At 38.4% G+C, this 25205-nt stretch overlaps 1 protein-coding gene across 15 annotated transcripts in view; it reads left to right on the forward strand.

Annotated features, from left to right (window-relative positions):
• LMO7 (LIM domain 7) overlaps nt 1-25205 on the forward strand; it is a 130063-nt gene that overhangs the window by 60223 nt on the left and 44635 nt on the right. The gene's annotated exons all lie outside the window — the stretch shown is intronic.

A 25205-nucleotide genomic window follows, 5' to 3' on the forward strand; every position in this document is an offset into this window, starting at 1 on the left:
AGGGTGGGTCCACCTCCAGCATTAAGAAGACCACCAGAGCTGTCTTCATATCTTGGAGCAAAACCAACCTCTAACACTGACTGGGAGGTTGCATTTCTGTCTGAGCTGTGCTTGGCCTTGCATGAGTTTGTCCAATTGCTTTTTGAACCCTGTAATGCCTCCAACATTCAGGATGTCTTGTACTGGGAAAGTCTTTAGTCTAACAATGCATTATGTGAAGTATTTCCTTTGCTCCTCATGTGTCTGATGCCTGACAGTTACATTTGGTGTCTCTTATATTATGGGAAATTATATGCCTTTGGGCTGTTGGGCATCTTAACAGACTTTGACCTGTCCCACCTGGCTATGCTCCCTTCCCAATTAGCCAAGTTATTTTCTGCTTCTTGCTTGCTATTGTATCTGTGTGTGCTTGCTGCCTTTCACTGCACCTTGACTGATGCCAATGTATCTTTCAGCATCATCAACAATATATGTCAGTGTCAAGCCATTAGGAGTTACCAATTCTTGTTTTTATATAGTGTGGTGTTGTCACTTGAGCAAGGTAAGACTCTCTGTTGCTTGTGTCTTGCCAGAAGCTATAGTAAGAAATAATTTTCCTATCTGGAAATAAGGTTGCAACTTTTCAATTGGTTTTTAATTATTAGCATTTTTATGGTGACTGAGATGGTGTACAGGCATAATGTGAAACCCTTCTCTGTAATTACTATTTATATGTGGGAAAAGAATCCTCTTAAATTTCCAGTATGTTGGAGACTCTTAGTTCCAAGTGATTATGCGATTATCCTTTTTGCAAAGGAAAAGCTGCTTAAAATTTTATTGTTTAGAAGTTTGTGTGAAGAGGGCTGGTTAAAATTACTGGTTGTTGTTCAAAGGATTGCAAACCATGCTTTGCCAGATCAGCAAAGAGATTAGTTGTTGAGTGATGTGGAAAAATATACTGGCATGGATGGTTTATTTTCTGCCAATGAAAATGTGTATAGATTAATGCCTGAGACTTATATTTCAGTATTTCTGTAAATCTGCAGAAATTATTGCTCAGTGGTATAGTACAGCAATGTGTCATGTTTTCCAATAAAAGTTATCCAGATGGACTTATTTCACACATACTGTGTCCGACAGTCATATGTATATTGTCTCAGATATTTGTGTAAATGCATGTGTTCCTCTTAGATTTTCTCTCTCTCTCTCTATTTATATATATATATATATATATAGAGAGAGAGAGAGAGAGAGAGAGGAAATAAGGAAATTTTATATATATATATAAAAAAATATATATATAAAAAATATATATATATAAAAGAGGAAATTTTATATATATATATATATATATATATATATATATATATATATATATATATATATATATATATATATATATATATATATATATATATATATATAAAATTTTAGCCTGGGATTTTATTGTTTTGAATCAGATGTTATCTTAAAATGCAGCATTTTTTTCAGTAATACAAGGTTGTCATAATATTTCATTTTATTATTTTCTAGTTCTATCACAGAACATAATATGAGCTTGGCAACTTTGAGTTGACAGCACAGTTACCATTTAAAAATGCTAAGCACTTCCTTACCCTGCTCTTCAGAATTGACACACCCAGTTGTTCCCAGCTGTGGAAGTGTACTTAGCAAAACAAAGCCATGAAGTGAGAACTTGCTTAGACAGACATCAAACTTTGGTTCTGATTGAATTTGCTATCCCAATTATTTTAAAAGGAGGCAGCCTAGTGTGGAATAATAATACATGATACTATTAAACATACTAAGCCAAGCTTCTGTGTAAGAATTCAGTATGCTATCTTAAATAGCAAATGTTTTTTGAAACTAATGTAAACCCAATGCTGTCTCATGTCTTATTGTAATAATTTTATTCTTCTATAAATATAAAAAATATTTGACTCCTACTAATATTATTACTGTGGGTTTATATTCAGAGTAGGTCTTGAGTGAAACAAAAATATTGTCTTGTAAGATAGCTGCAAGTATCTCAGAACCCAACATATCTCAGACTATGATATTTGGATAAGGCTTTCAACTTTTTGCTGCTCTGTACTTCTTCTTTATTCATCTTCAGTTCTATATACTAAATGAAGTAGAAATCATATGAAGTAAACAGATAAACCTGTCAGAGAAATCTTGCTGAAGTACAAATAACTACATAAATCAGATGAAGTAAGAGAGCCCTGATATTTCTAAGTTTTGGATAGTATTAACTATCAATTTAGAGGTCGTTTAGCACGATTATTTTTCATAACTTCCTAAAGCAAAAAACAATCCTGGAAAAATTTGTTTGCAGCGCTTTCTGTAGCACAAAGTGTTACATATCTAGAGCCAACTAGAGAGAGGTATTAACGACAGTTATGTCATGCTCATCATTGTGTTGATGCATATCAGAAGCTAAATTTTTGAGACAGGCTCTCTTTCCACAAAAACATTGTTCAGAGATAAGATGTGTGTTTAAAGTCAAGCTTGAGAAAACGAAACATTTGCTTACGACCCCATCACTTAGCCTGTATTCTGTTGTTTTTCCTATAAGCAGTATACATTTTACAGGGATTTCTAATGATTAAACTTTAAAAATGAACAATTATACTGATTTATACAATCTCTTTTGAACGTATGTACACAATTTCTACAAGCCACATCACAAGTGTTGTACCATACTAAACCACCCTTTCCTTTTAGGCGCTATCGGAAAGTAAGCCTTCTTAGCACCAAGTTAAGCCAAACACAAAACGTTCTCTGGTACCTACCTTCTTTATCCCATAAGTCAGATTACTGTAAAACTAGTGTTTCCTTTCAGTGATTAAATTTCTTTACTTGTCTTTTTTTTTGGGGCAGCTGAAAAATATGCAGATATAGGGTGCTGAAAATACTGTTAAAGCAGTAGCAAAAAGTTTGAACGTAGATGTAGCATCTTTGAGTTTGACGTTCTTCATGTGCTAGGAAAGGAACTGCACAAAAGTAGATTTTACCTTCTAATAGATTTAATTTATGTATATATGCTTATGTTTCTCATGAGTTTAATTTTTTTTTTTTCTGTCTAGTCTTGAGGAAAACGATGGGTTTCCTGATTGCACTTGTTCCTCATTGAGGATACTTTCTTCTTCAGGGTCAATGAAGGCAAAGTAAAATTTCAGTTCGTATGTTATAAATGTTACAGCTACTGAATAGATCATTGAAGAAAGTAATCTGTGTAGGAAGCCCTGAAAAGGTGGTCTTTCTGAGTGGAGAATTATTATCAGTGCTCTTAAGAATTTGTTTTGCAAACCTGTAGCACCTGTAGTTGTGTTGATGCCTACGTGGGAATCTTAGCTGTCATTTAGGAAGTCCAGCTGTGTTCTTCCTAATGGTACGGTTAGAACAAACATTTTTACCAAAATATGCTGTGAGAAAACTAGACGGAAAATAGAGAACAATTTTTAAAAGAAACAGTGATTTAGTAGGAAGAGACAGAGGGTCTCTGACTCTTCAAATGCTTATAATTCAATCATGAACATTGGACAGCTAGTCTCAGCCTTTGGGGGAATTCCTCAAGTTTGCTTTGCCAGTAACACTCAGCAATTTGAACTGTCTGGCAATTGACTTAGCTAAAGGTTTGAGATGTAATAAGAAACTTCTGAAACTAGTATCCCATCGTGTCCTTCACAAAGAGCTGCCCAATTTTGATCAAAGGAGGCACAGTCTAACACCATGGGAATAGAGTCTAACACCATGGGAATAGAGTTTTTTTTGTTTGTTTGTTTGTTTTTTAAGAGAAAAAAGAGAATGTGAGTCAATTTGTGGTCAGGTAGCTCAGAGTTGGTGTTTGTTGTTGATAATATTGAATTCATACTTGGCTCTTGCATATCTAATGTACTTACGGAGTTAATATAGCTTCTTGAATTCTTTTTTACTTAAGAATTTCAGACTTATAATGAGTATGTGATGGACCTGAGCCTGAGTTTGCTGTAGTGATTTAATGTTACTAAGAAACGCATAATATGAGTCGAAAAACCTAGTTCTAATTTGGCTTCTTAAAAAAAAAAAAAAAAAAAAAAAAAAAAAATCGGAAACACCCTTTCCTGCCTTTTTATTTTGTGTAGAACAGAAAGTTGTGGACTGGATGAAAGCCAAGAACTTCAATGCAAGAAATATCATGGTAGTTAGCCCTAGACTCAAACCTGTGTAAGGTGTCCAGGTGGTATTTGTATGACTGAAAAGTCAATCAATCCAAAGGCACAAAGTTTTTAAAAAACTATCCTTGAATTCAAGTTGAGGGGGAACGGAATGAAAGAATGAGTTTTGTGGAATGAAAACATTTCTTTAAAAACAATTTTATTAGAATAATGCTGCTTTTTGAGATCATTTACTGAAATCCAGGGAAATAACACTTCTTGCACATGTGGTTGTAATAGGATTTTATTGTGGTAACTAAGTTTCCTAGTGACACTACCCTTTAAACGGAAAAGTGTAGCACCCTCACTACAGAATAATTTAGAGATGTTCCTATGACTTTGGAAGTTTGGAAATTTTTATTTGCTATGGACATTTTCATAGAATTGAGTAATACTCACAGCAGCTAATCTTCTTGGGCATATCCATATTTTAAACATTAAAATTGGTGTATAGCTTGTGACAACTCCTTTCAAGATCATATATTTCACGTTTTACTTTTATCAATACTGTCACACAGAGGTTAAAAAAGAAACAAAATTGAATAAGTGTATTTCATCTGTCATGTTATGCTGTTGTGCTTACTGTACAATACTCACACATGTCATTAATTTGCATATCTTTTAAATCATTCCAGTAAAACCATTGTAGGTAACAAAGTGTTCCAGACTTTGGACCATACCTTCCAGGAACTAACCTCGAACTCTTCAGTATAAACTCTATAAAATGTTGGGTGCGGTACTATATAATCTTCCAACTTTCTGTGAAGTTTCTGATCATGAAGAGAAATGTTTGAGATTGTTCATTTTTTCTGTTGAGTAGTTTAACAGTTAATTTACATTTTGATGGGGTTGCATTCTTGATGGTGTTTGATTATCATTTATCTGTTTTATGAGATGACTTTGCTGAAAGAATGACAAACTTCTAGGTATATGTGTACCTAGAAGCATACAGAAAGACTGAAAAAATTTGGAGAAAATGACAATAATGTATGGTAGTAATACTGAGAGTAATTCAGTTATCTTTAGTGACATGTATCCATAGTCTTATTGGTATTTGAATACTTATGCTACAAAACTGAATGATTTGGTGAAGAAGGTTACAGTAACTTCTTGCTAGAATATCTTGGTTTCTTCCAAGTTGTCATTCTTGATCCTAATACACTTGAAAAGTATCTCGGGGGGAGGTGGGAAGGTGGAAGGTTTTGTATCCCCACAGTGCTTTCAGAGATTTAAATTCTAATTATTAATTCTAATTATCAAGCTCAGGATCGCAAAGCCCCAACCATCCTGGTAGCCTCCAGTGAACTTGCTGCATTTTATCATGGCCTCCTGTCCCCTGTTCTAGGGGACACCAGTCCGGAAGCATCAATATATATTGTGGTGTAACAAGCCCTGAGGAAGGAGGGGATGATCACAGCCATCAACTTGTGCCCATGCTGCCTTTTTGCACAACTCCCCACCCTGCTGTGCTGTGGCAGGGGTTAGTTTGTCCCAGGGGCAGGACTCGGACTTTGTCCTCTCTGAAAGTCCGGAGGTTCCCGCAGAGCCAGTCCTCCTGCCTGCCCTGCTGTCTCCAACTGGCAACCCTGCCCTGCTGCGTATCGACTGCGCCCTCCCTGTGCTCTCTTAGGCTCAGTGGCAGGGCGTATCAGAAACCAACTCTAAAAAAGATGTGAAAGTTGCTCTGGCAGGTTACTCAGACTAGAGTAAGGAGGCTGAGTAATGTGGGATATATTTCCTCTTTCCTTTCTCTTCTAGAAAAAGCATCCTGTGAATGTAAACATGTACACACCTTTGAACCCAGTACATAAAGATACTCATCAGTTGACGTGGATTCCAATGCATGATATGATAAAGTATTTAACTGGGGTGGGGAAAGGGAGGCTAAGTTCAAAATACTTTTGCTTTGGCAAAGGATATTAAATTACAGACAGCCACTTGTGCCCTGTGAATTAGTGCTCAAATATGCACGTCAGACTTATGATGCAATAATGTACGCTTCTTAACTCTGTGACCTGATGTTTTTAAGATGCTGTCAGCAGTAATCATTTTCTAGGGTGAGAGATGTGCTTTGTAAAATACTACCTAAAAATGCCCAAGTTAACAGAAGGCACAATATACTTATGTATGGTTTGACTTTAAGATGTGATCTAAGAGCTGTGGAATTAGGGAATTGCTGTTCAGTTCTGCAAACTAATCCTAATCTGTCCAAATTTACAAGTATTCACAGTTCTAGTAAGCCACTTTTAATAATCTTGCAGGCTAATTTTTCAGAAGCGTTATTCTTTATTTGTACAAAATAGAAGGAAAACTTGGGTTACTTAAGTGAGAACAGAAAAATCAGGACAATTCCAATTTCATACAGAAAACGGTGAGCTCTGGAACAGCTGATACTGCCCAGGCCTGAAACTCCTCAGATAGGGTTAGGAGTTTCTGTAAAAGTGTCTGTTCAGTGGCAGTCAAAGTCCCACACAGAAATATAACCCAAATATTGCTAAGAATTATGAGGACTAGAAAAAACAATGGCACATTATTATGCTGTTGTGGGTAATCTGGAGTTTGCGGGTATTATAAATACCACCTGAAGCTTTGCACTTTGATCGCTTTCCTTTTTGCCATTCTCCCACCTCTTCCCCAGATACCCACAAAATTAAACCATGGCATTGGGAGATCTTCATTCTTGTGACAATTCTCTGACTGTAAGTAAGAATAGTTTCTGCTGCTTTTCTAAAGATGCTAGGAGTCCTTAGCCAGAAAAAGAGGTGATGGATGAAGAGGAAAGGTGGACAAAGCAATGAGCAACAAATGAACATAGAAACCTCACTAGCAAATGTTACAGCAGAGTAGTTCAACTAGTCTCTGTGTCTCACCCCTTCTTTTGGTTGATTATTCTTATAGTGTAGCAGATTTCCTTGATAAGAGTTTGCTTGAGTTCAGAGGGTAGTGGAGAAGTTCATGGAAGAGAAATCTCTTAGGAGTTACTTAATACAGGAAAACCCCATCTAGCTTGGGAAGTGCCTGAGGGAGAAGCGTCTTGCTTGCTTTATTTTTATTCTTCCTTAGGCAACCATTCAGCATCCCATCCTCCTTGGCTAGACAGGGTTTTGATCTGGCCCCATGTGGACACTCCTGAGTGAGCTTTGGCAAAGGTCACATCCAGTGAAAGCTGGTTTTAACTTGTGTAAATTTTGATGACTGCCTCCAAGAAAGCATGGCTGAGGAAAGAAATCAGGCACAAATTTTATGGAAGCAAATAATTTTATGGAAGCAAATAAAAAATTTGATTTTCTAAATCAGTCAAACGATCTACTATTGTTAAGCTTTAGCAAGTGTGGAATGTTGTATACAGAGAATGAAGAGGTCAATAAAACTGTTGTGGGGAGGGATTATACACCTTTTAATCTAGACCAGCATTTCACTTCTACGTGTAGCCAGGTTTTGCTATTGTGAAAAGAAAAACATTATGAATTCTTAGAAACTAACTTTTCTTTCATCAAACCATTTGGTATTTTAGTAAGAGCTTAATAAGAATAATAGGAATGGCTGAAGTTCTCTGCCAATAAGCTGGCACGTATATTTGCATATGCTATATTCAGCATCATTACTGAAAACCTACTTTTGCTCTAAAAAGATCAGTTAATTTAAGAGGCTTTGTTACTGGTTTTGGCATGGGTAATGTAACTGGAAGATCACACATCAGATGGTTATGCAGAAGGCACACCCACCCAGCTTGAATAAGCACAGAAGATGCATCAGTAATGATGTTCCTCTGCTGTGCTCATCCTGCAAAACACTTGCTTTTGCTGTGCAGAACACTTTATTCTTTGAAATACGGACTCTTCTCTTGTATTCAATGTTGATTGCTGTTGAGAAATCATACAGAAGCCACTTTGCAGTAGTTACTAATTAGTGTTATTTGACACTTCATTATAATGTTTTGTTCCTTCAAGACGAAAATAATTACATTGCAAAAGAATAACTTTTGTAAGTAACATTATGTCCTTCTGAGACACTTCCCTCTTCTAGCTGTGACCAAATTCTTCAGTTTAATTCAGTCTTCTCTAATACTATTTGAATAACCCGCAAATGCATTCAACAAGTCAATTTGTTTAATTATGGCATAACCCATACAGAAATTTCCAGTTACTTAGGTGGTATAGTCAGTCTAGGGTGGTGATTGCCATCAAAATAATACGACTGTGCTTGTAAGTTTCTACTTTTCTATCTGGTACTCTTTTTCGTTGTTCAGGTAGGACTGTAAGTCTATGAATCCATGGGCTGATGGCAGCCAATGTACAAGCCCACAATCTTGAGCTTTGTTTGCTGGGGTCCACGTGAATGATGGCTGCGCGGTATCTGCTTGCAGCTGTGCACTAGGCTCTGTGTGCAGGAGGACAAATTAAGCTCATCACATGTCTTCCCAGTACTGTTGTGGAAAGAGCATACAGTGTTGCCCCAGGTACTCAGAATGAACTAGGCAAGTAGCCTATGTTTGTACTGTGTCGTGTGTCTGCCAAAGTTGCTTGATAAATTTACTTCTTTTAATGGACAGTGCGAGTATTATCAAGAGAAAAGCTGGAGTGCAGTGCTGGTGCTTGTCGGTTTTGTCAGAAGGCATATTTGCACAATAAGGTGCTACAGTGAAAGGGCAGAGAAGTGTGTGTGGGAGAAAGCTGGACAAGGTAAAAACTGAAGTATCTGATGGCAAGGGTTGGATTCACACTTGTGAAATTCAGTTCAAGTGTGAGTTGTGAAATCTTCACTGAAATAGGGCTCAGAAAAGAAAGGAAATCTTACTCTTAAAAACAAATTTAATATATCAAATGTCTTCCTAGGACTTTTTTTAGCCTTTACTTTTTTTCTTCCCCAAAAATGAATTTTGCAATGAAAAAGTGCTGTGGCTTGAAAAACTGTCTAAATATAAATACACACTGAACATGAAGATATATGAGAATAAAAAAAAAAAGTCCTGGTTCCTTCCAGCAGCTCAAATACGAGCACATAAACGAAAATGGTGAAGTAGAAGTAGGCCAAAAAGCAGAGGGTTCTCTTTCCTAAGTAGCATAGTCTCTGAAGAATAAAGGAGTTAACTGGTTCAGACAGTACACAGCTTTGCATTGCTTTAAAGGAAGAGAGTAGACCTATGCAATGAAGGGTACTGGGTTGACTTGGCTCCTAGGCTGTGGGAGCAGCAGCACCTTTGCTAACATTGAGCTGCAGCTCATGCTGCCTCCACTCCAGAGCTTGTGTGTCATGGCTATGTGTGACTGCATCCTGCTGGAGTAGCATCATGTCGTGCAAGACATCACTTGTCTTTCCCTGTCCACAAGAGTTTTAGCATTTCTGTGCTGCTTGGTGTAGCTATCTAACCTGAGCTTTACTTAAATTGCTGTGTTGCTCTACACATCTTGTTACAAGATAATGTAGTGAGGACAAAAGAAGGGAATGGCAGTAAAATTAGATGCAAAGCTAACATTAAAGAATACAGTTCTTTATTATTAACTGTGGTGGAGAAATGGATCTTAGCTGGTCACAGAAGCATAGCAACCTATTTTCAGCATCACCAAAATCCATCTTCCCATTCTTAAATGCAGCACCTCTTCAGGCAGAATGGTTTCATTTGCATACCCACAGGTGTTTTTCTCATTTTTATAGAGGAACCTGAACTGAACGACTCTGCATGGGCTCGATTCCAGTCCAGGGGAGGTGGGGAAGCAGTGAACACTCTGAGCTGCTTCTTTTCTGTTACGCAGGAATATATTTGTATGGTTTATTTGTGCAAAAATGAATTGCTGAGCAGTCAGAGGAGGGGGAGAAGCTTGCTTTTATTTTCTGGGGAAGGAATCTTTTTTTGATGGAAATGTACCCAAGGCATAGGTAGTTATGTAAGGAGCTTTTGTTTGTGAAATTTTTGTCAGGAAAGCAAATATCTTCATGCTCCTAGAAACTGTTTGGTCAGGCTTAATTGCATGTAGGTTTTGGCATACAGTGTTTAATGGAACATGTTCCTGTTATTTGTGCATCTGTAGACACAGGAGTGATTGGGTTCCTTGTGAGCTGAAATAAGTAGCAGTGAGAGTGGTGGAAGAAAACTACTGAACAGTGATTTTTCTACCGTCATCTGTGAGAGAATTCTCCAGCTAATTATTTCAGGTTACTTCAGCTCATGGTACTGTGGCATCTTTGTCAATGTTATATATTTAATTGTGAAAGCTGTCTTCAATTTCAAAATGAGTGTTATTAAGGTCAATGTTTACCTGTAAAATATTCTAGAATCTGCATTTTCCTGTAAGTGAAGAAGGTGTAGCATAATCTCAGTTTAAAGTCCTTTTACTGTAGGTGATCTACGTGCCACTGTTTCTGTGGTTTGGAACTAGCCTTCTGATCACTCTCCAGCTAACTTAGGATAGGATACCTAATGAAGATGCTTTTTTTCTCTTCTCATTCTCCATTGCTTGGGCCTCTTTGCCAGGCAACTTGTAAAACAAACAGCAACACTGGGGCAGCCTCAAAGAGTGCCTGCTTTGAAGTAGAAGACAGGTGACGGTTATAAAAGGTTATTCTTTAATGGTATTGCAAAATGCAGCTGTAGAGCTTTTCATCCATTTCCTTATTAAATTGTGTAATGCCCTGATCCATACACAGAAAAAGTAGTGGGTAATTATTGGGGGGGGGGGGGGGGAGGGAAACACTTGTACTTTCCTTGGTGGTGGAGGATATCGTAGTAATTTGTTTACAGCTAGGATCTGGAAGTATCTGGATTATTGAACAGATTGCTTTTCAATTATGGTCAACTCAGCAAGATATGGGAATAAAGAAAAGAGCGTGAGGAAACTGGGATAGTCATAGAATCATAGAACGGCTTGGGTTGGAAGTCATCTTAAAGCTTATCTAGTTCTAACCCCACTGCCATAGGCAGGGTTACCACCCACTAGATCAGGTTGCCCAGGGCCTCATCCAACCTGGCCTTAAAGACCTCCAGGGATGGGACATCCATAGCTTCTCTGGACAGCCCTGTAGAAGACAGAGGGCAGAAGAAAAAAAAAAAAAAGTTAATTCATTAAATAAAGCAAATTGTGGTTTATTCCAATATGTCTTCACTTAAAAAAAAAAAAATGTACCTGCAATAAATCTGATAATTAAGAGAGTACATGGAGTACATGATACTGTCTTCGTGGAATAGGATTGCTTATTTGGTTTGACTTTGATAATGACTCCACTAAAGCTGGCTTACCACTGGTGGTACTCCCTGGCTGGTCTTCTACTTGTGGAAGCGCTTTGGTAAGGCTCAGTTATACATGTGAAATATGTGAAATGCAGAATCTGCTGTGCTAACAAAAAATAACAAAAAGGCTTTTTTTTTTTTTTTTTTTTTTTCCTTTAAGAAAGCATAATTTCAAAGCAGCTTTTATCTTTAGATGTTGCTCTGAAATGAGGGGCATGTTAGAGAACATACTGCGGGGGTAGTTGGTATGACACTCAGAATGAGTGTATTTGAGATTTTACATGTTGTAAATGAGCACAAAATGAATTTAAATTTCTTGTATGTTAAAGGTCTGTTTACTTCACAAGCTGCTGATTTCTGTTCTTGTTTCAGCCTTCATCAGTACTAAAATTCCAGTGTTGCTGCTTAAAAAGAGAAGGGATTATGGGATGGTTGACAGGATGCTTTTTTTTTTTTTCCCTTGTATAGAATATCTCTGTCTTTAATGCATTGTTCTTTTCCTGATAGCTTTTCTTTGTGAAATATTGCCTCTGTTTTGCTGCTAACTTTATTATTTGAAAAAGCTCAAATATATTCATATGTGTACACATATTGTTTCTGTTAGCTGTTTTCCCCCCACCCAGAGGCTTAAGTAACCATGTAATTTTTAATAATGGTTCATATAATTATATGCTTGGTGCTCTGTCCACAGTTCCTGCAACAGTTTTGGATTTTTTTCCCTAGTGAAAGTTTCTACAGATTCTTTCCAGCCAGGGAAAAAAAAAAAAGAGGTGCATACTTTTATATTTACTCAATGTGCTGTTTTCCAGGTGAGGAGCTTTAAATGCAGTGTGGTAGAGGCCTTAATATTCATTATCCTTCTTTTTCACTGAGCAAGAAATATCTGACTACTGAAGTGGTTCAGAATCAGTGTCTTCCAATAAATTAGCATCAAACAGATGGCTGATTTGTTATAGCATGAGCTGTTTTTGATGGAACTGATTTATGTTATTAGAAACGAGGCTTGCGTAACTTACACTGCAGTATAAGCTATTTTTGAGTATTTAAAGATCTTGCACACTCTCCTATGCCATTAATGTGTTTCCTTGATGATGACGACTTGCATTTTTCTACCTTCACTTCCTGAAAAAGAATCAGAATCACAGAATCATAATTGTAGGGGTTGGAAGGGACCTCAAGAATACTGACTATATTTTAAAATACAGACTTCAACAGATGAATTGGATCATGAACTGCATCTGTACTGACATGTAGGAAGGATAACACATAAAGAGCACTCCAGCTATGTTTTTCATGGCTGCCTTCTCCACCTGTCTATTGCTATGCAGCAAGAAAGGGAAAGTATACTACAAAAAAAAGTTAGTGTAGGCTTATATTGCCAGCCGGTGTTGTGTGGATAACATGGGTCAACATCTTGCCACCTGGCAACCTTGAGCATTATCATTGTGTTTGCTTATCTCTCACGTATGCTTTCTCTGGGTCAAAGGGTGAAGGTGTTTCCATCCCATTTGTTTCTCCTGCACTTTATGGTGGTTGTCTCAGAGTCAAGAAGTGCTTTAGTTTTTCTGCACTTTGACATCCTATCCCTAACCCATCATCAGAGACTGATCAATTCTCCATGTTGGTGAATGATACTGGTTACTCCTCTATTGCACTGAGTTAACTACTACTTGTAGTTCTGTTAGCTTGGTGAAGAAAAGAGAGGGAGACCTTGGTAGTTATCCTGAATCTTGCTGTTGCAATGTGCACCCTGGAGATGAGACCTGTGAGATGGCTTCCTGTAAGATCCTTCCCTAACTACAATTCATTTCAGGTAGGCTAGCAACTCTATAATTACAATTAAGTGTAATCAAGAGGAGAAACATACGATTAGTTTTATCAAATTACCTTTACATTTCTCATTCTGTCTATATTAGAAGTCTTCATTGGGGGATAAGTCCTTGTCTTTTAGTTGAATTGGAAAACAGTGAATACAGCCACATAAGTGTTGCTGTTGGGACTTCTAAATTCAAAGAGGACTAAAAGCTTGAGATCAAAAGGGCTGTTTCCACAGACACCTCCAAGGTAGCTAGTCTGAATTTAGAATTTGCTAATGCAATGTGTGGACTCTTCCCTAGGAAGCTGAGCCTTGTTTTTTGCACTGTTTTACACTGTCAATTGCACTGTTGCAATTGACATACTTTGAAGTTTAATCATTAGTTTGATATAATCTTTGCAATGATTAAACGCAATAAGGATTGTAATTCACAGCCTTTGTAAGAGATCCTTTTATAGAGATCTGTTTAAGCCATGGATTCCTAGATAAGCTTTTAGGTTTCTATTAACCTTATTAGGGTCAAAATTTCTGCCATATTGTTGTGTGGAAATTAGAATCATAGAATCATTAGGGTTAGAGAAGACCTCCAAGATCATCTGGTCCAACCATATCATCTGCTAAATGTCACTACCAATGTCATCTGCTGAACCATGCCCCTAAGCACCAGGTACAACCTTTCCTTGAACGCCTTCAGGGACGGTAACACCATCACCTCCCTGGGCAACCTATTCCAATGCCTGACTGGTCTTTCTGAGAATAAATGTCTCCTCATTTCTGACCTAAACCTCCCCTGGCTCAACTTGAGGCCATTCCTTGTAGTCCTACCACTAGTTACCTGTGAGAAGAGGCTGCTTCCCACAACTTCCTTTCAAGTAGTTGTAGAGGATCTCTAGACTAACCTATTTCAGAGCCTAAGTGCTGTTTCATTATCCAGGCTTTGCAGTTTGAGTGACTTCTGAGAATGATAGCTTCCAACCACCACGTGTGTTTTAAGGAGCCTACTTCTGGCCAGACAGTTGGGGAAATTCTGCAGATGGCTAACTGCAGTTTCCAGGAGTTAGTGCATATAGTATCTACTTTCTCATGAGAAGGAAGATTCCTAATTTAGGATTTACTCATACACTCATTAAAAATGTTGGGAATATTGCCATGGCCTCACTTGGAGCAGAATTGGATCCTTTTGTTCCACTCCCTCCCTACCACCAGACTGAGTTGTAATAGCTTGTTGGAGCATTTTGGTGGTGTCTTAATTGGTGTATTAAGCTTTTTTCCTCAGTCATCAGTTTCGTGGTACAAATTACATACTTCATGAGTACCCGTGAAAAGAGATGGTGTGAGATCATCTACAGTTTTGTGGTTGGGATTGTTTTTCCATATCATTAATTTTGTTCAAGGTTTTATTTTCAGACTCCTTTAAGTTGGCAACAGAAACTCTAGCACATTTGGCTGCAGTAGGCTGGGATGCTCGGAATATTGCTTGATATAAATTCTCCAACTCCAGAGGTATATGGTCATACTCTGGGGGGGGGGGGGGGGGAGGGCTGGGGGAGGTGATTTTGTGTGTCTTTTTTTTTTTTGCCTCCCCCTTTTTGCCTCCCACACAGACCTTCTAACATTCTGGCAAAGCAAGTATTTGGACTTTTACCCATTCTCTCACTTTGCAGCAAAGAAGCATTCATTTTTCCAACATTAAAAACTTGGCCAGAAAACTTGACCTCAAACTCTTAATGTTTTGAGCAAATGTTTAAAAATACCCTCTATCTGACTTGGCTGCTTAAAGCAGTTTTAAAGTGCTTTTGTCCACTGGGGTGGACAGATTCTTTTTCCACCAAAAAGCAAACACTTATCCAGTGATATTGATAGAAATAAATTGAATTTAGTCATTTCATATGTTGTAGAAATAGATCTGAAGCCATAAGGAACCTGAATAAGAATAGTTACATTCTTAAGTAGCTCCATTACATGGACATGTTGCAGAAACTGGGGACAGAAGGTGAGAATTCTAGTAAATATGGAAAATAATATCTGCTCATCTTAGATTTTATCTGCTTTTCAAAAAAAAAAAAAGAGGGCGTGCTTTTTCTAAGAGTTACTTATAAATTTTACTTTATGATGTTTATTTTTTATAACTTGGTAGTGTTTTTTTAATTTCTGTTTGATGCCATGTCTTCTTGGAGAGCTGATTTAGGGAAGCATGTTCTCTTCCAGCATTTTTTCTGATAAGGCTGAATAAATAAACATTTAATTATGCATTTATTGAAGGGCTCTTTCGTAGTTCTGAATCCATCTTCCCAAATGATGGCAGATGGAAAAAAAAAAAGGCAGGAAATATTAAAGTCTGATTGTATTTATGTGATCTAATTATCTCACTTTTTTTGGGTATGCGTGCTTCAACTCAAGTTGATAGAGACCTGTCTTTCATAGGGAAAAGTTACGTTCTGTCTGTGACATGTTTTTGTGCTCTGTGTGGTGAGTGATGATGTGATCTCTGTTGCTAGAGTAACTCAAAGAAATATAAAGAAAATGAGGCAAAAATCTTAAAAAGGAAGCATTATAACTCCTTCAGTGCTTTTTGATTGTGAGATATTCTGCCAAAATATTACCTATAAAACCCAGTAGTCCTTTAAAGTTTTTATTCCAAATGTAGACATTAAACTAAATGATCCAGCCATGCAGTGGTGATTTATGTTTACTTAAGGACAAATTCCAACATAGCTTTAACTTTTTTTCCAAAAATATTTATCATGAGCTAAATTGCACTTACCTTGTAGCTCCATTTTGTCATCTTCCCTCTGACCATCTCTATAAAATGATCTAAATTACTTCAAAAATACAAGTTTTATGATATTTTCCCAAAAGCTATTCTTTTAGTAATCCTGCTTTAAAATGTTAAAGTATTTGTTCTTTAACACTGAGGCAAAAGTTGAAAGCATAAAGAGGGGTTAGGGTTGATGCTGCCCAGGTTGTCAGTTTCAAATTTTTGCCTTCATCCAGCATTGAAAGATCAGCAATATTCATGTCCATGTTCAGACAGTTCAGGCTAATGGATGTCCCATCAGCCTCAGTTTTTGCAATCTTAGTTATTCTGCGGTGCAAAGGAATGGGAAAGTCCAGCCTTTGTAGCTGGGTTGGTTACCTCTTTTCACCTAGCAGCTGACAAAAGGAATGTCCTTTCTTGTGTAATGTAATGTAATACAGGCCACCAAAATAAGATAACCAGACTATGGTTAGATAGTCAGAGAATCCGGAGATTCTTCAGGGAATATTTTGTTTAGAATGGTAAATGAACTTTGTCCTCCTCTGGCTCCTGTGCAGAGATGGTGACTGGAGTGGACTAAAGTCTGGACCATCTCCCATTCATGGGCCATAGCATCTGTAGTTTTTTCTCTAAACTGTTAGAGAGTCACCTCTATGCACTGAATTGTTTTCTGTGTATGCGTTAGAACAACAGCAACCAAGTAAATACCTGTTTGCACTGTTGAAACTCAATATGAGCACAGGCATGAGCATAGTGATACTTGGTATAAGTTACTGCCAGTCATATTTTTTCTTTGTCAGCTTTTATGTTCTTTGCCAAATATGAGGTATAACTTTTATAGTATAGACATGAGTTTTTTAGACTTCTTTTTGTACCCATAGAAATTAAACAAACCTCCTGAAGTTACTATTGAGTATTATAAAACTGTAGTAAACTATTTTGCTTATACACGAGGAGTTTTGTACATCACCACCCATTTACTTGACATTAAAAAAAAAAAAAAAAAAAAAAAGATTGTTTACCAAATCTTTTTCAGAGCATGGTGCAAGGCAGGACATTGAAGTAATTTCTCCTATCTGATTATACAGTCTAAAAAAAAAAAATAAAAATCTCTGTCTCTGAGTAAGAAAAGATGGATAACCTGCTAAATCCTACCTATTCCTCAGGGACCACCACAGAACACTTTTTCCTAATTGAACAATTGTATTAATCCTGGGGGTTGAGGGCAAGAGTGCACACAGGCAGTTGCTAGGGTACTATGTTTTTCCATGTTGGTACATGGAAAATTTTTACCTTAGCTTACCTTGCAGTAAGTTGTTTATCTATATCCTGAGTTGGTGCAGAGGTGTCTGAGCAATACTCAGAGGGAATAAATGAATCAGTATTGAGGGCTATTCTGCAAAATTACCTCTAGTATCCCTCTGTGGGAAGAGGGGATGTTGAAATGCTGTCATTAGATAGAGGAGTGGGAGTGAAAAGGACAACAGTATTGGAAATGCTTAATTTAATAATGACAAAGAGGCATCGGGCAATAGAGGAAACTGAATATTGGTATTACCTTGAAAAAATGCTAACTGTGAGTTGCCATGGTTGCTGCAGTTCAGCTAAAGCAAATAATATACTTTATACAGAATACTTTTATGTGTGTGTGTGTGACTTCCTGTTGAAGTATTTCTGTGCTAGTTAACAGTTGTACCTTCATGTATTCTTGTATGCATTCCTAAAATCTTACAGGATTGCACTGAATTGCCTATTTTGATACTTCTTATTCAGTGACCCCACAGATACACCAGCTAGTCCTTTTGGAAAGAATGCTAACATACTGTGAATGTTCCACATATGGACTTCTATTCAAATTAATCTACAAAATTTACACAAGTTGGCGTAGTTTGGTAGGGGTGACTGAATATAGGGAAAGGTTCTTCAAAACTCAATGCAATAGAAGTTAATGTATATGAACCATACAGAAAAGGAGCAGTCAACAAAGCCATGCTAATGATATTAAAGAATGTTAAAGTATTTCTAATACATTAAAATTTGAGCAGAAGGATGCAGGTACCTCTCAGTCCCCTCTTTCTGTGCTAGCTGTTACTGCAGTGATGATCCCTCCCTCTCCCCCTGCCAAGTCCTGACCCGTGAAGGGCACTCAGGTTATCAGCCAGGCTCCTCTGCACAGCCTTGTTCTGGCATTATTTTGTGGATTTGGTGTGGGGTGTGGCTTTTTATTTTTATTTAATTTATTTGACAGGTATGTTGCCTGCCCTGCAACATCCTGAATGTTAGTTTCCTCTTGGGGGGAGCCCATGGCTTAAGCTGAGGTATGAGGAAGCTGGCAGAAATGGGCCACCCAGGGAGGGGCTGGAAAAGAGCGTGAGGAAATGAATGATATGAGTGTCCTGTAACTTGTCGGGGTTGATGCATGTTTCTAGAAGTGCCTGTTTTTGTTTTGACAAGAGATTTAAGAATAGCATGGGAGCATAATGGGTGAGATCAGCAAGGAAGCACCATGCCGGAGAGGCAGTACGAAGGGACGGGCTCTGAGGCGATGGACAGGGCCGTGTTCCCACGGAGGGTGTTGGCCGGCTGAATTCCCTTGCTGCCTGTCCCCTCTTGGGCATCCTTCTCTTCCCCACCCCCTTGGCCCCTTCATTAGCAGGGCAGGGTGTGGGGTGGGGACAGGCTACTTGGCCACCAGGGCTCACGGAGCTCCTTGCTGCGTGCCGGTGGTTTTGTAGGGGCATGGAGAAACACTTTCTGCCGTCATTTTACACCTGACACTGTATACGGTTACAATGTAAGTGGCACGGGGGTGCGGTGGATACGTTGCTATGGAAAATACATGTGCTTTTTGTATTTATAGAGCAGTTGAGTAGGAAGGTGCGTTCTCAAAAGCTGTTCTCAAACGCTTCTGCAATAACCAGACCATTCTGTTTCTAGCAATCTTAGCAGCAAGCTGTGGCTCTCAGGGCTGAGTATCAGTTCGCTAAGAATCCAAGTGCTGGCTGGAGGAATGTCCTCATGTTTCTGTACCCATGCCGCAGTCCTGTCGTCCATTGAAGCCTTTCTATTCTGAGCAGCATGCGGGAATTCAGTGAAATCCGATAACGGCAATATTAATAGCAGTTGAGTAGGTGTCCAAAGAGGTTAAAACTTAGCACGAGCCCGCTGCTAGTTGGACAGACGGCGTTTGTCTCCTGTGTAGCTTACCTCGGCGGGGGCAGAGAACCCTTTGAACCCTCCGACGTTTTCCTCAGACGCGTAAGTGAAGGTGGTCGGTGTCGGGCTGGAATGCCTGGAGCTCAGCAAAGAGGCTTGTTCTGCCCCTGGGTCAGGACAAGGCTTTCCCAAGCCCTTCAGAGGGCATCTGGGTGGTGGAACTGCTGCTTGGGTGGGTAGAAAGTGAGAAGGAGAGCACTGATATTTCTGTTGAAACTGAAGTCTGTTTTCTGCTTAAGTCCTGTGTTAGTAAGAAATGTAGCATGGAGGAAGGGATGGGCAATAGATAGCTTTGGCAGCTGTTAGGTTGTTTGGGGGTACTCGTCACCAAGGGAAGGGTTTGGCACTGGGCATGGTGCATTTGTCACTGGCACATTCCTTTCTGTCAGTGGGAGTGTCTCTGTTCTTTCTTCCTCTCTGTAAATGGAACCAGAGTTATCTTATCTCTCATGACCACATCATTACTATTCAGCTGATAGCTCATTTAAGGGAAGGGGATTCTCTGATATATCTAGATTTTGTTAATTCTACATCAATATCCACATTTCATATGTGTTTCTACACTAGAAACAGACCTTTAGAAAGCCATGTTTTCTGAAATGGGTGCTGGAAAATCATCTTCCAAGGTTTTGCTCTGACATCTCTTGGTTTTGGTCTTAAGCTCCATGTTGATTTTCTCCTTGGAAAGCAACAAAGTCAAGTGTCAAAGTAGAGCTGTTGCCATGAATTGATGGCTTCTGGAATTTAATATATATTAGGATGTCAGGGAAACAAACCAGATAATGTGTTAAGAAAACAAAATCCAAACCATTGGCTATATTTAATAAAAGCTTTTAAATCAGTTAACCTAAATATAGCTACTTATAATACACTGCTGTATTGTACAGAGACACAGGAGATAGATGTATGCAAGTGTTAGCATTTCCAGTGGATATGTTTTTTTTGTTTAAGTCGAGTTGATTTTTTTCTTCAACTACTACATTCTGCTGGTTACTGTAGGTGTATGACTGTCCTGTACAATTTTTATTTTTGAAATATTTCAAAATACATCAAAATAACAAAGCTTTCCTTGCGCCTCAAAACCAAGTACCTCTGCTGACGTGTGGCCATGTGCTGTCTCCATTGTTGTGCTGAGGCAGTATGAGGCTGTACGAGTGTGGCATAAAAGAGATGAGTGAGCTAATTGGGGCATTAAAAAATGTATATTAGAAAAACCCAAACAGAGAAACTGGCTCAGCCCTGTGGTCCTGATTCACAGTGTGATTCAGAGCTGTGTTGGCATAACCACAGGGCAGCAAACAGAGGCGGCTGGAAGGGGAAGGGAGACCAGGAAATCCTGAAGGTAGAGCTGCTGCCAAAGTCTTTGTATTGTCAGGCAAGGGCCTTAGTGACTAATTTTGCTATTTAACCTTGAGCAAACAGTGGAGTTGAGAATAAATTCCTTGAGCTTCAGCTCAGTCTGCTGATCTGCCGTGTCCCTTTCTTTTATTCTCGTAGAGTGGTCCTCATTAGAGAAACATTCCTCCCTTAGTGGTGACTGGGTGTGAGCGATGTGTGTGAATGTGCATTTTGTTCAAATATGACTAAGGTATTTGGTCTCTAAGTATCTCATCTACTAACAAGTGAAAGCTATTTTTGTCCCATTTGTCTTTTTTTTCTGTTTGCTAAACAATTGACGTATATCAGATGACTTACACAAAAGGTATTACTTCTATGTAGGTGGTTATTTTACATGTTTTGTAGCAGAGTTCAGCCTGGAATTGTGCAGTTATTCTTCATAATTATTATAATATCTCACACATTATGTCATGGCCTTTAGACTTTCATGCTGCGTCTGATATATTTTTCAGGATAGCTAACCTTGAAGTTGTACTTAACTATCGGCAGTGGTTTCTATAAAAGTTTAAGGTTCATCCTTACATGAATTAGAAGCTGCAGTTTTTGAATTCGAGACCTCAAAGTTAGTTGGGGTTTGACATTGAGATTAGATTAGGCAACACAGAGGATCAGAATTGTTTCTTTAAATTTCAGAATACACACTAAAAACATTGTGACTGTGGCAGGCAGGAGCAGACAAAGTGTACATACGCAATAAGATTATTTCTGTAAAATCGCAACTGCCCTCTTAAGCAGATTCTATTGCTTAGTTCAGACATCTTTAGTGAAGTTGCATTGTTAGTGAAATGAGAAATAAAAACCTTTGGGAAAATGAGGATAATGTTTGAAGTGACATGAAATGATTTAATAAGCAGTGTGGAATTGTCATTTGGACAGGATCACGCTTCTTTCAGCAGATTGTTTTTAAGACGCAGCTTTGGCTGTAACCTTCTGAGTAAAGTAGCAGCCTGCTTGTAAGTTTCAACACAATGGCATTCATTTATTCAAGGCAGGAATTAGGTTATGCAGAATAACATTTTCATAAAGGCTATAGTTTGCACCAGCTAGGCATTATCATCATTTTGAATAAAAACATCAAAAAGCAACTTTCTTTCAGAATTGTTTAATGTAGGATTGATGCTTGTTTGCACTGATGAAAATACTTCAAGTTGGTTACCTCTACCTGTTACAAGAACAGCTTTCATGCAACAAATGTCTTTATAACCAGTGCTGTGTGTGCACTTGGACTTATGTTCAAAATTAGGTTATAATTGTCTTGGTGCATTTAAAAGGATTAAAAGCTGCATTGCCAAAGTTCTTGCATTCCATCTTCTAACCTATTTCATCAAATAGTGTGAGAATGTGAGAGTTTTGGTCACATAGTTTTAGAGCTAGACAGCCCTGTGTGAGAAGAGAGCAGAGGTGAGAGCAGGAGCTTGTTTTTGGATTGTCAGAGAAAGTAGGTTCCTGCCTCCTCACACAGCAGCAAAGAATTTGGTATACTTCAGAGAAGGCTGTCACCAGTTATGACTTCTAGCTTTGTGTTGCTGCTATATCCATAGTTTTTTTTCAGACCTACCCATTAGACCATTCTCTGCATAGAATCATAAAACCATAGAACAATTTGGGTTGGAAGGGACCCTAAATATCTAATTCCAGCCCCCTGCCATGGGGGCAATGCAGGGTCACCTTCCGCTAGACCAGGTTGCTCAAAGCCCAAGCCAAGCTGCATAGTACTGCTCAGTATTTACATTTTGGTGATAGCTCTTTATGAAGGAGAAACTCTGTTAATATAACTATTTCACGTTGTATTTCCACAGCATTCTAACAATATGCTATTATAAATGCAACATACTGGGGAGTAACTAGGCAATGGCTTGTGCACACATAGCTCGGATATGGTTTAAGCTTGACCAAGATGTAGATGTAAGTGTCTCTTATGTCACTGAGAGGAAGATAGCAAACAAATCCAAACTGCATCTTTTGTGAGATGCACACCTCACAAAGGAGAAGCAGCTGTGAAGTCTGTAAGTGACAACCGATTTTTATGACTTTCCAATAAGATGTCAGCATTGGCTTTTTATTTTTTTATTTTTTTTATTTTTTTGGCAAAAAGGTCTTAAATTTACACAGATTCTCAGACAATACATAAATCACTCCGAGTCCCCTTTTTTCCTTATGTAAGGGCTGTCGAAGAATTAATATATACCTATATAAATGAGGAACTGATTGCTCTAGATTAGCGGGGGTTTTCTTGTTTTGTTTGTTCTTATGCTTGGCTACATCTATTGTGACAAGTTGCTTAAAAGGTTCAGAAGCTAACGGGCATAGTTCAAAGACATGCAGTAACGTAAGTAAAGTCACAAATCTGGAAAAGCTGTACTGAGTAAACAACTTGACAGTTTGTTTCCGTTGTTAGCCTAGCAAACGTGTGAATGGAGCATTGTCTCACATTTGTGTGTGTGTGAAATAGTTCTCTGTCTGCATTTTGGGCAAACAATGCTCACTAGTTTGTGAACATTAAGTTTTGCAGTGTTTATAGCCCAGGTACGTAGGCATCATTATGCACATGATTATTCAAATTCAGGCAATATACAAAAAATAAAAGCAGTGGAATGTTCCTCCTGTTGCAAATGATTGACTTAAATGGTCCCAGAGAACTCATGAAGAGCAGAAATGCACACCATGTCCAGTCATGGAGCTTCCTTTTGAAAGCTGGTGTGACCAGCAACCTCTTAGATATGCTGGTTTAGATATGCTGCATAACTGACTAAAGGCAGAATTTTTCACTGCTTACTAGACTGCTAAAGTGTGGAAGCAAACTTTAAGACATCCTTAGCAAGGGCATACATGGCCTCTGCTTTTACAATTGCAAATAATGAAGGAAATTCTGCCCTAATGAAAGGCTCTTAGACCTTGAAGCTAAAGAGACCTTTAAAACGTTCTCCTTCAGGTGTGGAAAAAAGTTATGCTGATGCACAGCATCACAAGAACAATTTTCATTTTTCTGCTTGGTAACCAGCCTGCCTCTAGTCAGTTCATTAGGTAACAGCCATAGCATGTGCAGTACTATCTACATTTGCAAAGAGATCCATGTACTGATGAAAAGGAAGAAAAATTTCTCCCATTTCATACCCTTTTAAAAAAAAAACAAAACCAAAAGGCAGTGTGTTTCAGAAGGGGTTTTAAAACATATTTGCAAATACTTGACATTAGAAGAGATGCATTTCTCCTTTCTATGAGAAATATGTTTCTTGCTACAAAATTGGTGTCACCTTCACGATGTGATGTTGAGGAAGTCTCAGGCAGGCATTGTGCAGGTTGGGTACATGATGACTTCATGTTCTTAGCTGTGTGATTTCCTCATAGTGTAGCGGATGGGCATGGCGATCCTAGCTGGCCTGAGTGGGAACAAACACTCAAGATAGGAGGAAAGAAAGGCAGGGAAATCTGTGTGCGGGCTGGTTGTCACGTTGCACTGAGTATCATGTTTCCCTAATGAGTGCTGTCTGTGCTGACCAGGCCCAGTCACTTTGCTACCTTGTTAACTACTGCACAGTTCATTTTACTTTTTCCTTGCACCCTTTGACTAACTTGTTTCTAGGCAGCCAGCCAGAAATGGACTATGTGACCTGATGCATTGTGGGTCTGAACTGGGACTCTATATAGGACTTTCTGCCACCATATATTGACTCCTCACTTGTGGTTTTTTTTTTTTTTTGTTTGTTTGTTTTTGGAATCTCCCCCCCTGCCATGTGTCACTTTGCTGCTGAGCCAGCCCAAAACCAAAAGCATCTTGGGCACATGAGAAGTTATTTAGATGAGTGAGAGGTGGTTTTCCGCTCCTTACCTGCTGGCAGTGAAGATGGGAGTGTGGCACAGCTGCTCTCTGCAGTCCAGCTGTGGATATTTACACCTGAGGACTGAACCTGTGGTACCTCTTGTCTGGGAGGCTCCCATCAGAGAAGTTTCTTAATGTTCTTAAAAGGAGCAACAGGAGAAAAGAATCACTATGGGTGTGCATTGGTATGCTTGCAAAATGTGCCACAAATTGGTCATTTAAAAAAACAAAGCAAAACAAAAGCAAAACACTGTCAGTGCTCGTATCATTTTTTTTTTTTTTTTTTTTAATTTGGAGAGAGATGTCTCACATGAAAGCAAACCACAACCCTCCTCCCAACCCTGCAGCAGCTCTTTCCAAATGTCCCTGTTTCAGATGTTCACTTATATTTTTTGTCTGAAAAATTCTTTTTAGATTTAAGTGTCCTACGCAACTATGAGGCAAATATTTTGGAAACTATAACACTACTTCACCACCCTCCCACCACCCTCTAGTTGTAACAATTGAATTTGCTCTCATATGGAACCAAAGCTCTTCCTGGATAATATAAACTATATTGTCCCAAGTCATTAGCTTGCTTTCCACTTTTTTTGTAGTTATTGGTAACTAAAAACCTTGGCTAATTAAAAAAGCCTAGAGCCTTTCTGAACTCCTCTCAAATCAGAAACTAAAATGTTTTCTTACTTTATATATAATGATCGAAATAGTGTGGAGTTATGCCTGAGAATTCAAAGCACATTGCTTTTTATTTCTTTTGGAAGAATTTCATATTTTATACTAGTTTCTAATTGGAC

Source organism: Aythya marila (assembly GCF_965140915.1).
Source record: "Aythya marila genome assembly, chromosome: 1".
Taxonomy (NCBI): domain Eukaryota; kingdom Metazoa; phylum Chordata; class Aves; order Anseriformes; family Anatidae; genus Aythya; species Aythya marila.